This window comes from Euprymna scolopes, chromosome 24, assembly GCF_053919585.1.
Source record: "Euprymna scolopes isolate OS-2025 chromosome 24, ASM5391958v1, whole genome shotgun sequence".
Lineage (NCBI taxonomy): Eukaryota > Metazoa > Mollusca > Cephalopoda > Sepiida > Sepiolidae > Euprymna > Euprymna scolopes.
The window spans coordinates 4,676,735-4,696,026 of record NC_136505.1 but is presented as its reverse complement, the minus strand read 5'-3'; positions in this window follow the sequence as shown (position 1 = coordinate 4,696,026).

Below are 19,292 nucleotides of genomic sequence, written 5' to 3'. Positions count from 1 at the left end.
GCAACACAGCAAACAATATTAAACATATTAACCGATTGGTGTCGCTAAAAACAATAAAATTAAACATATAAACTAGTTGTGGTCGTTAAAATTCCAATAAAATTAAATATATAAACAGATTGCCGCCACACTCTACATATTACAATAATGCCGAAAAAACAAACACAATTATACATATTAACATATTAATGTCGCTAAAACCATCATTATAAAACATATTTACCGATTATATTCACACACTACATATTAAAATTGTGCTTAAAATACAAAACATAATTAACATATTAACCGAATGGCGTCACATATAACATATTACAATCGTGCTAAAAAAAATAACGCATATTTTAAGATTGTTGTCGCTCTCTACAGTTTACCTTTTTAGCGTCGCTAAAAAAAAACAAAAACAAAATTAACAAAATTGACCGATTGTCGTCGCTCTCTACAGATTACAATCGTGCTGAACACAAAATTAAGCATAGTAATTAATAACCGTTGCTCTATACAGAAGAAATAACTTTGCTTTTTCTGGGTAACTTTTTACATTAGCTCGACCCCCACAATTTCCTTAACATGATGTATTTTATAGGTTTTCGACTATGCTGGTTACGAAAACATCGTTTAAATTTGGCAGAGACAAGAACTTATCGATGGTTGAGAGTGTGTATTTCGAAATCCGTACTTAACATATGGAGGTGGTGAGTATTTATTCCGAAAGCCATTCTATACATGTGGAGGTCGGGAGAGTCTATTCTAAAAGCCGTTTTTACCATAAGGAGGGTTGAAGTTGCTCAACAACAACCGCACTTTAATTTTTTTAAGAGAGGGATCATATTTCAACCAGGAATCGCCAGTTACCGCGTCCTGCTGATATAAAACTTATAAAAATATATAAAAATAAATAATAAAAAATAATTATAAAATATATATTACCAAACATAAATAGAGAAGAATTAAAAAATATCATAAATTAGTTATAATTTTTTAAAATGGCATATAAAATTAATTTATAAAAATACATATAATATATTATAAGCATTATACATAAATATATAAAAATAAAAAATGCATATCATAAAAAATAAATTATTATAAATGCACGTAATAACATTATGTATACATAAAATTATAAGGGGACATAGAAAAATAAGGTATAAAATATATATGCATAAAATATAATTAAACATAAATAAAACATATATTGCAATTAAAATTATATATATAATAAATTAAACCACATGTATACATAAAAAAATATCAAAAATAAAAAACAAATGTATAAAAAACTATATAATATATATATATATATATCTGTAAAGATATAAGAAAATTAAAAAATATATATTTAAGTATAAACAAATGACAAAGAATAATTATAAATAAATGAGAAAATATACAAGAATTAATGAAATATAAATATAAAATAATTATAATGAATATATAAAGCTATATAAAAATTATAAAATACATATATGAAAAATAAATTATAGAAATAAATTATGAAGAATGTATATACATAAATAAATCATAAAGAATTTATACTAAATAAACTATGAGATTTACATATGAATTTCTTTTACATATACGAAAATTGAAAATATGAATAGAATATAGAAATCACACAAGAAATATTATTAAACACTTTTATCAAAATAGAGATATAAAAATAAATTATTAAAAAATAAAAAAATAAATCATAAAACCAAAATGATTTACAAAATTGTAAAAATATAATCAAAAATTATGAAAAATAAATTATGAAAACAAATTACAATGTATACATCAAAAATATGAATTACGATAAAGATGTATGAATGCACATCAAAAATAAAGAATAATAAAATATAAAGAATAAAAAAAAGTAAAAAAATTAAATTCTAAAAAAGAACTTAATAATATAGCTAAGAAGTTATGATATATATCTATGTGTGTGCGTGCATATATGTATTTACATACAAAAGAAATTTCTCAAATATGTATTATGAAAAAATATATTAACATTAATATATAACAAATTAAAAAAAAAACTATAGTTTAATATTTTAATAAAAATAAATATAAATTAATATAAATAAAAAATTTTAAAATAAATTATTAAATATAAATATATATATAAAATATGAATTGTAAAGAATAATTATAATATACCTCTATACAATTACATTACTGAAAATTATATAGTCATAAATTATAAAGTATATGTATTATAAATTATAAAATATTAATTAAAATATGTGTATATATTAATAAATTATAACAAATATTTATAAGAAAAAGTTATATATATATATATACATGTATATATGAGATAATTTATAAAATATAACATTTCAAAAAGATATACAAGAAATTCTAAAATTTATATGTGAATAATTTATTGTAACAAATATATATATATAACCTATAAATTATACAAAATATAAAACTACATTATATATCAAATTATAAAAAAATCATGAAATATATAAAACTGTTGTATAAAAATACATAAAATATAAAACCCTCAGGATTACAGAAAATAATACAAATATATATTAAAATAATAATAATAATTATAATAATAATAATAATAATAATAATAATAATTTTAATTATGATAATAATAATAAATAAGTTATATATATACATATATATATATATTTATATATAAACTAACAATGAAAAAACCCACTAACCTAGTTTTACAACAGATTCTTTTTCCGATAAAATGCACGCCCATTGGCTGATGGGAAGGGGCGCGGTGGATACTAGAAAGCTGATTGGCTAACTAAAATCTCAATAGAAAAGGAGCATATAAAAACGATAAACAGCCAAAGAATTCGCGCATAAGCCCGAGGAGTCCTAGAGTGGATGAAACGTCGAATATTCAGTGTAGCTTAATCGCCATATATAATTTATAAATTACTAACTAGCTCTACCTACGTATTGAGCACTTTTGATGTAAATACTTAAAGTTTACGCATAAATCTATACTTTTGTATGATAATTTTATGTGAGTAAATTAAGTAGTTTCATCTCTCTCTCTCTTTCTCTCTCTCTCTCCCTCTCTCTGTATATATATGTATATATATATATATATATATATATATATATATATATATATATATAAATTATATGAAAATAAAATTAAAAAGTGAAGGATAAAAATACACGACCTAAATAGGAAAAAGTGTACCTTTATAAATATATATATATCAAAATAAATTATAATTTATATATATATATATATGCATATATATATACATGTGTGTGCATAATAAATTATGAAATACATAAGTGGTGACCTCCATGTAATATATATATATATATATATATATATATATATATATATATATATATATATATATACATTAAAAATAATATATAATTTGCTTATTATTTTCGATCGGGACTGTTTAGCATGTTGCCGACCTTCCCAATCGTTATCCGGGGCCAAATCCAAATCTATTGCCTCCTGTAATTTCAACAACTATGCTTGGCGACATCTGCCCTAATATCTCCGTCCAGTAACGCTTCTCCAATCATATCTTTAAATGGGTTTTAGACATTTTCACTCACTTGCATTGACCTTATTTTACTCTATTGCGCTTCGAGTTTAAACAACTCCTTGACCGAGTCTACAGCCATCCTCTCACCAGAGTGCTCTTTTACTGGTGATGATCGCAACTGTTCCCCGGACATATTTAGTGCTCTCCCCAATTTTATGCTGGATAGATCGTAGAAACAAGTTCGTCCGCAGCCTCATATGCCCAAAAAACAATCAATCTCACTGTCGACAATCTCTGTTCCCGCCTAAACACTCATTCTAAAATTATTTAATTGCTAATTAGCAACGAACACTACACTTTTAATCAGCCTCCATTTTTTATCAAACCACTTTTTGAGATTAAAAATGTTAATTACAGCTGAAAATTTTCTTCTTTTAAAAATTGAATGTCGCCATTCGGTCTTCTAAAGGCATCAGCTGTTCTTCACTTTAACATACTGCGAGTTGTCGATATTTTAGCAAAGCATTAATTATTCTTCACCCTAAAATATGACGCCTGACAATCGATAGTTATATTTTTTCTCTAAAAGAAAACACAATAAAAAAGAACAAAAAAAGGAACAAAAACAAAAAAAAAGAAAACATAATTTTCGTTGTACTTTAAAATATGCAATTCGTCACTCGGTAGCATTTCATTTCAATGATTATCTCTCTCTCTCTCTCTCTCTCTCTCTCTCTTTCTCTCCCTCTCTCTTAATTCAGTCTCAAAAGCCAACACTGACGACCAGGTAAAATAGCGTAAGTGAAAACAGAAAATTAACTCACCCGTCCACCATGAGTTGACACCATCTCCAAAGTATGAAATGTTGCATGACTGACGCCAACAATAACAGGATCAAACTGATGCACTGCGACAGATGTAACAGGGAGGAATTCGGCGTGACGTTCACCAAATATGACAGAAATTCGTGATCGTTCAACGGTCACGACTGATGTTTTATCTTGTAACAACTCGGGGCGTATCATGGTTTTACGAAAACCTAATGCACGCCGAATAAGATTGTTATAGATTTCCGAAGTATCATTCCTGATAAAACTGCAGCAAACGTAACCCGAAGACTTCAAGTAGTGTTCACCAGTACATAAGTGTAGTTCTAGGTTGTTCCGATGTTCGGAACACCCAAGAAAGTTCATTAGCATGGCAGTGATCACCTATGCGTTGACAGAGTGTGATGTGCGATTCTGCCTATTGCTCTCTTCATACGTGGTCCGCAAATAAAAGAATAAAATAATATATACTGCAATACTGACTACAATATTTTGCTATTATTTTTTAAGACTCCCTTCAGTCTTATCAGACTATGAATACCCATGGTAAGGGTGCCTGCGCGTGAAATTTATGTGGCAAGAGTTGCGCAATCACCAATCACACGTCTACTGAGTCGAAATTGTTGATTATCAGTGGTAAGTTGAGGTTTAGAACGACTGGAAACATTGCTGAGATAAGCGGACAGCACATACAGCGCCTAGAATTCCTAATCGGTCACCAATCTGGTACTAGCCAGGCTCAACGTTGCTTAATTTTGCTATTATATAATAGAATTAAATGAAAAAATTATGCGCATTCTTTTTTTACTAACGCAAATATTTACAGTCGCGTGTAACAGTTCGTTCAGAAAAAGAAAAAAAATCAATCTGGAACGCAAAATTGTTTCATCCTTTTTTTCTCTCCTTTTGAGATTTTCGTCCCTTGAGATTGGGGTTGCAGCATTGGTGAACGAGCTAGTTCAGACAAAACTCGACTACTCGACTCACCTGTCAAAATTCGCTCTCACATACCTTCTTTTAGTTAGGAAGCTGTGAAAAGGGTGATGAGCTCTGAAGTCCTATTCAGCCAATCAGCATCTGCATTATCAAAATTGAATTCTCCCGGATTTGCCAATTTGGTAAAATCACATGTGCATATAAATTAAGTAACTTTCCATCGAAAATTTCTAACGCCAAGTAAAAGTTGGGGATTGACCACCAGGCCAATGCTGTTTTCCAAGTTTAGAAAAAATAACTTTTATACCATTCTCCTTATATCAATTGTTTCCTTCACAAACATTATTATTAAATATTATCAATCCCCAAATTCATTAAGCTGAAGTAATTCTTCCTTGTTTTTTTCTGTCATCGACCAAACAAATGGAGTCAGCAAGCCACTCGGGATTTGTCCGGGATTGTTTAAATAATGAAAACTCTAACCAAGCTTTATATTTACCTTTAATCATGTGAAATTCGAAAACCACAAGTAGTTGTGTCACAATGGTTTTACTTCCTTAGCCTTTGCTTTTCTACATGAACTCCACAAGGCTATGAAATTCTTTGCCCATAGCTGGTGAATATTTAAAGATATTTCAAATTTTGCCTTGAATAAAAGACACATTTATATTAGTTATAGTTGTATAAAAATATAAGTAAATCCTTGTTAGTACTATATTGCACATTAAGAGTTAAATATATATTGGAGTTTATGAATAAAACATACTTCTGTCTTTCCAATATCTCTCAAGGGGTTGGAAACTGTCGTATACGTAACATCTAATAAAGAAGCAAGTTCTCAAACAGTTGTCCTTGGATTGGCTTTGAGCAAGGCTCTTAAATAATAGTTTTAAAACAATTATAATTTAAACGATTAGAGAGCGTAAAATGACACCAGATTGCAAATTACACAGTATCGACGTCGAGCCGACAAAAATAAAAGAAAAACGTTCTCAACTGAAAAAAATGCTTGCTTTTTATATTGTCGAACCCGACCGCGTCTCAACTTGCAGAAGACACGTTTTTGTATCATGTTGGTCAGGTTTCGAGTTTAAAACTTTTTCTCCTTTTCTTTAGCGAATAACACCCGCACTAATCATGTACACAACGATTTAACTCCCTCCCACCCCCCGATCTCAGGATCACAAACAGGGCAAGAAGGTAGTATCCGTCTTTGTCAGGTACTCCGTAGCAAAAGTGGGACTAAAGTGCTAGACACAGGTAGCCCGCGCTCGGGCACAGCGTGCACGCACTTATATAATACATACAATCGAGTTGCATTTCCTGTTCTTCATTTAAAAGCGAGTTCTTTTGCAGGAAAAAAACAACCGATTCGCTTTCTAAATTCTTTAGTTTAATGCAACGACTTTTTCTAGAAAATCCCGCCGAATCCAATTTTACCTTCTTTATGCAAAGGCGACTTTTTTCCCTAGAAAATCAAACTAAATCCAATTTTAGCTTCTCCGTTTAAAAACGACAACCTTTTTCTTTTCAGCAAATACAACCGGATTTCATTTTACATTCTTTATTTAAAAACGATGACTTTTTACATACAAATCGATCGAATTGCCCATAAAGCTCTTTAAAAAGGGACGACTTTTATTTTTGAAAAATCCAACCGAATTTCATTTGAACTTCTCCAAAACTTGACGCCGCCATTTTTCAAAAATCCGATTCGAATCGTAATGTTGATTCTGAAGGTGTTCGTCTGGCGGAGATAACGACATCCAATTCTTCAGGGCTTTATTTGTCAGTAATTACCGCCCCCCTTCGTTCAACAGTTCCACACTCATCGTTTCCATCATGGATAAAGCACGTAATATATGTCTGACATGTTGCAGTAGTCCAGAAATGAATACTCACGTTAACCAACGTTCGGGCAACCAGCATGGCTAGGTGTCGCAGCTCGGCAAAAAAAATCTGCCACCGTCTTATCAGGGCGTCATATGAATTAAATGCATTGGTAAAATACGCTTGACCTGTTCTGCCTCTGCTTTCCTCTCTGTATGTTGTCTTTATATGACTAGAGCTCCACTTCGCTATCTCAATGGCAGAACGCGCTCGACACCCTTCATAGTGCATAGCTCACACACAACTTCCACATTCTCAATCCACTCGACAACAGGCATATAACCCCCAAGACCACTAAATTCCGGAGTCAACCGGACATAAAAAATCCTGCCGTTCATCGCCGAAATGTAATAAAATGCCGAAGTAGTTTCTAATCGTAGAATGTTTGAATTAAAGAAAAAAAATAATGATTTTCAGATCGCCAAGCTCAACGCGTCGAAGCACACGTAACAAAAACCGCCGTGTTCCCATTTTCTCACGTTATCGCAAGCAAGCTTTCTTTAACTAACACCAGATTGCAAAGTACACTGCGAACAAAAAGAATTGTTTCCAAATGAAGAAATGCTGGGTTATTATAAGTAAAACCAGACGGCGTCTCGATTTTCATGATACGGTGTTGTCTCGTGTCTATCAGGTTTTGAGTTTAAGACCTTTTCTCCTTCTTTTCATAAGGGACTGGCACACATGCTAATTATGCACACGACAATTTTCCGTACATAAGAAACTCTATATAATACTTAATTAAATATTATAACGAAAAATTATTATAAAATACATAATTTAAAATTAGAATTAAAAAATACCTTAAGAATATTCTCGTAAACCTGATATAAATCCCATGCAATCCTTTTTTAAAAATCAGTTACAAATAAAAATAAATTAATTATACGTAATATGGTAAAAGTATGATATTTTTTTTTTCACATTAAGTATTGATTATTAATATTAATTATCCATATAAAAAAAAACTTAGGATTAGAACGAGAGAACCAAATAAGACGAATTGTTAAAAGCATTAATTTATGTATTGGGGTGTAGAGTTATCGATTAATATTGTTATATATTCATGTTTATATGATATAAGCATTTCGTTCCTTGTTTTAATTATATTTTTATTCTTAATATCACTACTGCTTCGGAAATGCACCATTTGCAAAATTTTTAACTTGTGTAAGAAATTCCCTTTTTTTTTTAGTGGCACCTATATACGATAGCCTGCGTGTTGTCTATTTTAGGACATAGACTATATATTAAGAGGTGCACGTAAGGCTTATGCTTAGGTTCAATCGATATTTTTTTTTATTTTGAATGCTTGTGTTGTCTTTTTGAATAGGTGAGTGTTTCCCTTATATTATTATGTAATAAATTCCACATCGCAGATTGTTGCATTTTATGACATCTTGTGTTGTGTGTTAATTGAGTTTATTGTGAGCCGTATGACTGCTAAACACAGTTGTGTCTAACGTGACACAAAGAAAGCTATGCGCGTCTAGCAGACACGAAAAGCAATGCCACTTGGCATGCAATGTGTGACATGATTTGCTATGACATGGCACGACCTTCCGTTTCTTGTGACATCTGCCCCCAGTCTTTCGTTCTTCTCTCCCTGTCACTCTCCTCGCCTCAACACGAAGCCGGTCGCACGCAATTTTGCATCGCTCTACTAAGATGCACACGACAAACAGACTATGTAAGGTAAGATGATTTGATTCTACACAAACAATCAGCTAAGAACAATCGACCATATTGATATATCATGAACAATTATTTTTTTCTTAAACAAACACCCATGTTTGCAAGGCTGGGCAAACTTGAGTCCTTGTACCGGAAAATATCCAATAAATAAAACATTGTTTAGTAAATCGTTATTTTTTGCATTTTTTTATTTTGCATTTCCATACAGCAAAAATGGATATGAATATCACTAAAACATCCGCTGGGTGATAGGCTTCATTTCGAACCGCCTGCCTGCCTGGCTGCTTGCCTGTCTGTGTGTGTGTGTCTCTCTCTCTCTCTCTTTCTCTCTCTCTCTATCTCTCTCTCCTTATCTCTCTCTCACACTCACTCACTCACTCACATACTCACTCACACACTCACACACACAGTAAATCGAACTTACTATGGGAGATAATAACTTCCGGTGAATACCGGAAAAGTATCCAGTAAATTCAACGTTTTTTAGTAAATCATTATTTTTTGCATCTCCATACACCAAACATGGATATAAATATCACTAAAACATTCGCTGAGTCATAAGCTTCATTTCGTTACCTAACTTGCCTGAGTGGATCGCCTGTAGGCTGAGACAACCAGCGTCCGGCACACCTACACACACACACCCACACACACACACACACACACCACAAACACAGAGTAAATCGAATTAACTAAGGGAGATAATGACTTCCGGTGAATACCGGAAGAGTATCCAGTAAATAAAACGTTTTTTTAGTAAATCGTTATTTTTTTGCATTTCCATACACCAAACCTGGATATAAATATCACTAAAATATTCGCTGGGTCATAAGGTTTATTTCAGTACCTTACTTGCCTAGGTGGATCGCATGTAGGCTGAGACAAACCGCTTCACGCACACACACACGCACAGTAAATCGAATTAACTAAGGGAGATAATAACTTCCGACGAATACCGGGAAAGTATCCAGTAAATAAAACGTTGTTTAGTAAATCGTTACATTTTTGCATTTTTTTTTGTTTTTTTGTATTTCGATACACAAAACATGGACATAAATATCACTAAAAAATTCGCTGGGTGATAAGCTTTATTTTTGTACCTAACTTGCCTGAGTCGATTGCCTGTAGGCCGAGACAAACCGCGTCACACACACACACACACACACACTCTCACACACACAAATAGCTCCACACACATATATGCACAACAAACAGGTTCAACATTACGCATGTACCTGAGCACCCGCACTGTTGTTTCTTTTTTCCTTTTGTGTGTAAATAAACGTGCCTTCGTTATATTGTAACTCGGTATTTATTTGTATAAATTATTGAGGTCGAAGATTTGAATACGTTTTTATTTTCTACAATTCAGTAACTCCGATCTCAACAAATCGTATGAGGTTAGAATATATTCTAGGCTTTTAGGTAAGCGTTTACTATTTTTATTATTTTTGTTGCTTTTAGTATGTTGCTTGATTTGGTATTTTGGTTCAGTAGGATACATTTTCTGTTATATCCATGAACACTCCTGGGTTGTTCGTATTGTGTGTTGAGACGGACACAGAGAATTGTTCTTTTTTCATCTGGGGGATTTCATTCTTGTTTTATTGGTATTTTGTCAGTCCGATTTATATACAAAAATAAATTAAATAAATGAGATAAGTATCATCGCCTCAGAAGTTTTTGTAGTGCAATCAAAACTCTTTACTTTAGTTCCATCCAAACCCTCAGCAACAGAGTTGCATTACACAGAAGCTTTATAAGATCGCAGAAGATCCGAGGTAATAACCAGTTTTTCAATCCGGCAACTACTTATAATTACAGACACAAGCATGGAACTCCATTACAGAATTCACGCCCGCATAAAACAAAAATTGATAATATTATATACAAGCATGCTATCTACAGAACACATTTGTGTACACACCTACGTTCATACCCCACTTGGATGAGATCAATCATATTGAAACACACATACACGCACCTCAAGCATGCGTGCTTTTCACACATATTTTCTCACACACAAACATACACACACGTGAAAAAGAGAAATCGTAGAGGCAGACAACTAAGAACAGTGCGGATCTTTCAAATCAAGTATTGTTATAGCCCACACATATAAGAGGGAGACTTCACAACAGGGTTAGATCAGATTAAACAGATCTCAATATAGCACACCCAAACAAACAGAATACAGAACACGCATTAAAATACCCCCCCCCCCACACACACATGGAGGTTGTTCCCCGTACACACGCACATAAAAAGAAAGAATCATAAAAATAAAAAATAGACAAACTTTGTTGTGCGGACGATAAAATGGACAAAATTTGACTTTTATTTTATTGCCGAACTTGAATTGGACCGCGACAATTTTTCAGAAGCACATTTTACATATTACATCGAATTGAAAATATCTCTCATAAATTCCCTCAAACCAAGAGTTTCTTCATGAAATAACATTTTTAACAAAATAATATCTGTAGAAATAACATTTTTAACAAAATAATATCTGTAGAAATAACATTTTTAACAAAATAATATCTGTAGAAATAACATTTTTAACAAAATAATATCTGTAGAAATAACATTTTTAACAAAATAATATCTGTAGAAATAACATTTTTAACAAAATAATATCTGTAGAAATAACATTTTAACAAAATAATATCTGTAGAAAGCAATATGTGCTCAAAACACGTAATAAACTTTTAGATATCTTTGCACCAAACTTATAATAATAATTGGAAAAAATGAGAATATTAAAAAATAAATAAAATCATGAAAATAAATGTTAATATAATAAATAATTTTTAAATTAGATTCGTTAGACTGAGGCGTTTTACAAAAGTAAAAATAGTTGTATCATGGAGATTTCCACTAATCACGTGACGTATGTTCACGTATCATTTACGTATCTGGTCGCAGGTGTTCTCATTTTATCTCATTTTGAGTTTCGCAAATTTCTTGTATTATTATGTTTAAACCTTCTTAGAAAGCAGGTGTGATCACTATCCAACTTCCCGAAGGTTATTGCCGTAATTCACAACGCATTCCTACCGATAATATTCCACGCACATAAACATTATAATTCTCAAAGCATTATCAGTAAGGTCATCCAATAGGCTCAGATTTGAATCAGGAAAATTTTCTTTTATTCTAATATTTAAATCTTCGCCGAAAGCAGGTTTGATCGCTATCTTTCCTCCTTAAAATTATTGTTGCAATTCACAATGCAGCTATTATAATTCTCAGAACGCTATCGATAAGATAATTCACTGTCCTCAATTCTAAATCAGAGAATGAGAATTAAAAAGATACTGGAAAATGAAAAATCCTAAACTTACTCCCATTTTACTCATACTATATTGATATTTCCCTAAAGCTGAGCTTCATATTCTCTTTAGTTAATAATCACCTCTTCCAAACTTAATTTTTTAAAACTTTAAATTTTATTTAAGCACATGGAGACTAATAAAGTTTCATTTAACATTTACATATATAACATATATTTAAAAAATATTAAATCATTCATTTCATTCCACCCTATATACCAATAAGGTTTAATGAAGTTTATTATGACAACATCCCAACCAAAATTTATATACCATTTGCATCATTTCAAACCTCTATATCAATAAAGGTGTATATATAATTGACACCATTTCTTACCGATATAACTACACAATTTTATAGATTACTAGCATTTCAGCCCGGCGTTGCCCGGGTGTTTGGAGGTGTATGCTGAGCAAAAAAAAAAAAGAGTACATTTTTTTTTAATTTGACCCCTATTATGACCCCTTAAAATTTATAGTTTCGGGCTCAAATCACTTTATTAAATTAGATCCAGGTTCAAGGAACCTATATCTAAAATTTCAAGTGTCTAGACCAAACATTGTCGGAGGAGTTTGGTAGAGTTCTTAAAGGTCAAATCGTTGAAATTTGACCCCTTAACAGCCAAATTTCTGGCTGACACCCGTCACATCGATTTTCCCAAATCTCAGTACCCGGTATTTCAAATTTCGAGTCTATAGACTAAAAATTGACAGAGTTATTGCGTAGGGAAATGTACACAGACAGACAGACAGACAGACAGACACGTTCACTTTTATAGATATATAGATTAAACTCATTTCTACCTATACACGAATACAGATTTATATAGCATGGCCATCATTTCAACTTAAATAAATATAATTTTTTATATATTATTGACATCTTTCAATTCTATATATCTAAAAAAATTATATATTATTGACATAATTGTACTTAACATACTTATACAGTTTTATATATGACTATATATAACGGTTTATACAGTTTTATATATAACTAGCATGGGTGCCCGGCGTTGGCGGGGTGTTTGGAAGTGTGTGTTGAGCAAAAAAAAAAAAAAAAACACAGTGATAGTAGGAAGGCAGGCTCCAACGCGTACCACGAAGGAGGAAAATAACGTGAAAAACGTGACGTCGTTGCTGTCACGATCACCGCCAAACCGGAAATGACGTAGGTTTGAATTAAGGTTAGACAATCGAAAAGAGGGGGTGACTTTCGAAAATATCGGCGAAAAAAGCGAACCCTACCTGTAAAAAAGTGCTCAGTTGAGGGTGACCAAATAAATATTTTAAGCCAATTCTTTGGTATTTTCGTCTGAAGGGTCGATCTTCAAAACGATACTGATCTTGGGAATATCCCTCGCCGCTGTCGAAAGTTTTAGGCAGACGTGCAAATATACATACATAGATTTATGTATTGGTAGATCAAATTTTCGACCGAAACCGATTAAAAATCTTGCCCTATTTCTGAATACCCTTTATGTAAAATTTCAAATGTTTAGACCAGAAATTGTAATTTGGTAGAGACTGCAAAGGTAAACCTTTTTAAAACTTTGACCCTATCATGACCCCTTAACATTTATTGTTTGGGGCTAACAATGAATTATTAAGTTGTGTGTTAAGAAAAAAATGTATTAATAAGAGAAAGCGGTTAATTTTTAAATCTTTGGCCCCTATCATGACCCCTTAACATTTATTGTTTGGGCGAAACTCAAGTGATTAAGTTAGATTCATGTCCAAGTAACCTATATATCAAATTTTAAGTGTTTAGACCCAAAATTGTCGGAGGAGTTTGGTAGAGTTCTCAAAGGTTAACTCGTTGGATTTGACACCTTGACATGCAAATTTTTGGCCGAAAACGGATCCTAAATTTTTTTAAAAAAATTTCCATACCCTGTATATCAAATTTCGAGTCTGTAAACTTAAAATTGACAGAGTTGCTGCGTATGGAAATGTACACACACAGACACGTTCACCTTTATAGATATACTAGCAAGGGTGCCCGGCGTTGCCCAGGTGTTTGGAAGTGTATGCTGAGAAAAAAGAACAACAAAAAACAAAAACGGTCAATCTTTTTAGATTTGACCCCTATTATGACCCCTTAAAATTTATTGCTTGGTGCTCAAATTAAGTTATTAAGTTAGATGCATGTCCAGGTAACCTATATCTAACATTTCAAGTGTTTGGCCCCAAAATTGTCGCAGGAGTTTTATAGAGTTCTCAAAGGTCAAATCGTTCAACTTTGACCCCTTAATCGCCAAATTTCTGGTCGAAAACCAATCACCTCGATTTTTCTAAATCTCAGTACCCTGTATATCAAAGTTCAAGTTTGTACACTAAAAATTGAATGAGTTATTGCGTAGGGAAATGTACACAGGCACATAGAGAGACAGGCAGACCCAGACTCGTTCACTTTTATAGATATACTAGCATTTCGGCCCTGCGTTTCCCGGGTGTTTGGAGGTGTATTCTCTGCAAAAAAAGTCAATTTTTTTTAGATTTGACCCCTATTATGACCCCTTAAAATCTATTGTTTTGTGCTCATATCAAGTGATAAAGTTAGATCCATGTCCAAGGAACCTATATCTAAAATTTCAAGTGTTTAGACGCCAAATTGTCCGTGGACTGTGGTAGAGTTCCCAAAGGTTATATCGTTGAACTTTGGCCCCTTAACAGCTAAATGTCGTGCCAAAAAACAATCACATCAATTTTCCCAAAACTCAGTACTCGGTATCTCAAATTTAGCGTGTGTACACTGAAAATTAACAGAGTTATTGAGAAGGAAACTGTAAACAAACACACAGACACGTTCACTTTTATAGATATATAGATAGATAGATTGATAGATAGATATAGGTAGATAGATATATTGTATGCAATGTTTAATAATGATTTAAAAAGTATAAAAAAAGACTCATGCGCCATCACCCGAATCGAAACAAAAATGTTCAGCTCACGATTTATTTTACCTCTGCTTTCAATGACTGGGTTATGAACACATGTTTACTGCAAAGCTAACAATTAAAACATAAACAAATAGCTACTACATTATGCATTCTTAATGCCGGCATTCGTCCTTCACCTGGAAAATTTCATTTTTTTTTATTTTCACACTTTTGCACCGATTTTTCCAGGCTAAACCCCAAATATCAAGTTTTGCATGGATTTAAATACCTTATATATGAAGTTTCATGTATGTAAAGCAAAAAGTATAGGAGGAGTTTGTTCGGAGAGCTGGTTTTATCCCACATTTAAAATGACCTCGTATCACATTTTGGTTTGGTCGGAAAGCAAATAAATACTAATAGAAATGAAGGTTTTTAATATGAATATCAATGCATCAGAAGAAAAACAAATTTCTAGGAGTATCGATATAGATATAGATTGGCATAATTTTGACCAATATATTATGAAAGTTTTAATATTGTTGACATAATTCCAGCCTATACCCTCATATAGTTTTATGTGCCATTGATATCATTCCAACGTATATCACTAAAAAAATCGATATATCATTGACATCATATCCAATCAATATACGTTACAATTTTATGTATAATTTACATTTTTCAAACCTATATGCTTATACATTTTTTTATGTAATTCTTAACTATATATAAAATGTTATATATTATTTACATTTTCCAGCTGATATACTTATAAAAATTTATATATGATTGACATTATTAAAAAATATATACCTATCAAAATGTATATATAATTGAAATCATTCCAACCCTATATATGTATGAAAATTATACATCATTGAAACACTTCCAACTTATTTATAAAATTTTATATATAATTGAAATAATGCCAACTTATATACATATAAAATTTAATATATTATTTAAGTTATATGACTATGAACTTTATATAGCATTGACATCATTCCAATAATAAATCATTGGCATTATTGTTTTTTATATGCTTAAAAAGTTGATTTTTTTTTCGTTCAAACATTGATTCTAAAAGTCTACATTTTCTTTTAGTATTTCTTTGCTTCTACAGTAAAGCAGACGTGACACAATGTTGCTTTTAATGTGGCGGAAGACCGGTTCCTTCATAAAAGCACTCTGGAAGTAGGCAAAAATAAAAATGTTTTAGTATAGAACGGAGTCATCTCTATTGACTAAAGGCAAAGTACTATGATTATAGTATCAGATCAGATACTATACTGTGATCTTAACCAAAGGTTAGATACCTTTTAAATTAAAAAAAATTATAACGGACTTTTAATATACTTAGTCATTGATATGCAAGCAATTACATGAAGGTTATCTAATGCGTATATTCATCTGAAAAACGAATATTAGATGATGATTGGTTTTATTTCCCTGTTACGCCTAATTATATGCATGCATAGTTTCTAAATCTTGCATAATTGCGTAGAATTTAAAATAAAACTTTCGGTGTATGTGTAAAAGGTCTATTGCAATTTTATATATGGGAGGTTTAGACCTGTAGTACAATTTCGACGTGGAGATCTGTTAATGTAGTTTCGATACTTTCAGATCGCACACACGCCGGGTGTTCTTAAATCACTATTATATATCAGGTACAGATTTAGAATTGGCGCTATAATAATAAATACGAAAACTGCAATTATTAAATTATAATATTTCAGCGTATTTTCCGATAGAGATTTAAACAATTTATATTTTCAGTTATATTAATTTATATTCTAATAACAACGTGTTTCAATTTTTAATTCAATAATTAAGAGTATCATGGTAATATAATTAACTTTTAAAAATGTTAACAAAACTGAAAGTACAAAAGGCATCACTTCACTATCATGGTTGCTATAGACTTTGGATCAGGGTTTCAAACCTCACTATTGGTGTATTTGGTGTCATTAGTTCTAAAACGATGTAATAGCTGTAAGTGGATGAGTGCACATACACTGCCTGTAAGTAGTTATCTCAAATTAATCAGAGAAGAGACTGCTGATGTTTAAATAGTTGATCGCTTAAGTTTACTTATATTAAGCAGTTTCACATCTTTTCTGGAGCGATCCCCTCAAATCAATTCCACAGCTCACATATCAATGTATAAAAGAAGCGCAAAACGTATTGATAAGTATTAAAGCAGAGTTTTCATGATAAATCCTTCAATATAATACAAGAAATAATCTACTACAATGCGCCAACAATCAGTGCAAGTTTCTCTTTTAGACAGAGGACCAATGTAATTGGTCCTGCACTCTAATAAGCTTCCAGCTGTTATCCAGTATGTTGTATTCCTGTTACTGTTTTGCATATACTTTAATGGAATATACTTTGGCGAACCTTTAGCACTTCATACCTCAGATTTAGCTGACAAGCCATGAAATCCTCTGCCTTCACTGCAGTAGTTCCCAGATGACAGAACGTCTTCTAATAGTTTCTTTCCTTGAACTGCTAATCTTTAGAATTTCCTCTGTTTCCCGTTTCTTTGTCGGTACTAACGTGCAGAAATGCACATGTTATGCTAACACACATCTCGCTTCTAAACTCTCTACATGATGCTCTACTCGATGAGTTTGCAAATATTAATCTTTTACGTTCAAGTGTTTGGGGTGAACGAGAATTAAGAAAAATTTGATGACGTAATAAAACCCGAGAATTTTTTATTGGCATTAAGAATATCGGCCAGTATTTACATATTATGAAGACAAAAGTAAATATTGGCCGCAAAGTTTTATGAACTGTGATATGAATAAGGACAAAGTCAAAAGACCAACGTGTTTGGTGTAAACATTCTGTAAAGACAAAGATTAAAACAGAATAAGGCTAATAGTTTCGCGCCAAATTGTCTCGTTTGCTTTGCTATTTTTGAGATGTAAATTCTCGCTAGATTACACGACTCTCGTTTACGTACGTGTACGAAATAACTTTCTGGTTGGCAACGTAACTAATTACGGTTGATAGCAGACATTCCGTACTTCTTGTCAGACACATTTAGAAATATTCCAACCAGGGAACAAACAAACAGATAGCAACAAAACATCTTGCAGAATTACATTGTATATAATGATTTACCATGTTTTTGAATGGATTGAAGGGCTGTGAGAAAAATAATTATCTCTGGCAAGGGAGATTATGTTTTCAGTCGAGTGTATATTTACATGTGTTCAAAGTAAACATAGCTTGATCAATCGTAACGAAAAAAGTTCAGAATATCTGCCATTGCCTGAAGTAGACATGATTTAATTTCCAGCTATTTAAATTGAAAAGCAATTTCGAAGTAACAGAACAAATAAAAGTTACTCGTTTATCGACAACGTCAGTTCTGATGATCATATAGATTCGATGCTTGGCTCATATTGTAGCCAATAAAGTCTTGCATTTTATATGCTCTTGGCCATATCATTCAATTTAAAAGAATCGAAAATTAGTAAAATTCTGCAACAATATAAGTTGTGGGTTCTTCCAAATTTGTTGTATGTATCTGCTTCTCGTTGATAAGGGTTATAATCATGTAAATCTATATCAAATATATTTTCACATTTTATCAATTGTCGTAAAATTATGGATTATATATATATATATATATATATATATATACATATAGATGTGGGTGTATGTGGGTGGGTGTGCGGCTGCACATACGTGTGTGTGCGTCTATTTGAGTAATTGTCTATATATATATATATATATATATATATATATATATATATATATTAAGTAATGTGATTTATAATTTAAAAGTTTTAAAATTTTTTAAATTTAACAATCAAAATTTAATTAAATTAAAAATCAGTTTCATAAGAAGGAACAACAACAAAGTCAATTATCTGTACGATCGTTTCGGAAATCCGTGCTTTTTATTTGTGGTATACATGAAGTCACGTAGAATAATTATACATAGTTTTTTTTTTTTTTTTTTTTTTTTTTTTTTTTGGTAAGCACGGTCTCCTCATCAGCAAATTTAGGAGGATTTCTATTGAATTGAAAAGACACCAAAAATAAACCTAGCATTAAAAGTAAGGCAGATGAATCTGAAAAATTGAAGTAAAAGGTTTGGATATAAAATTTATAAGAAAATTAATAAGAAAATTTGTATAGGTTAGAGATAGAAATGAGTAGAAAAAAAATATATATTTTTGAATTTACATAATAAATTTGATTTAAAAATATATA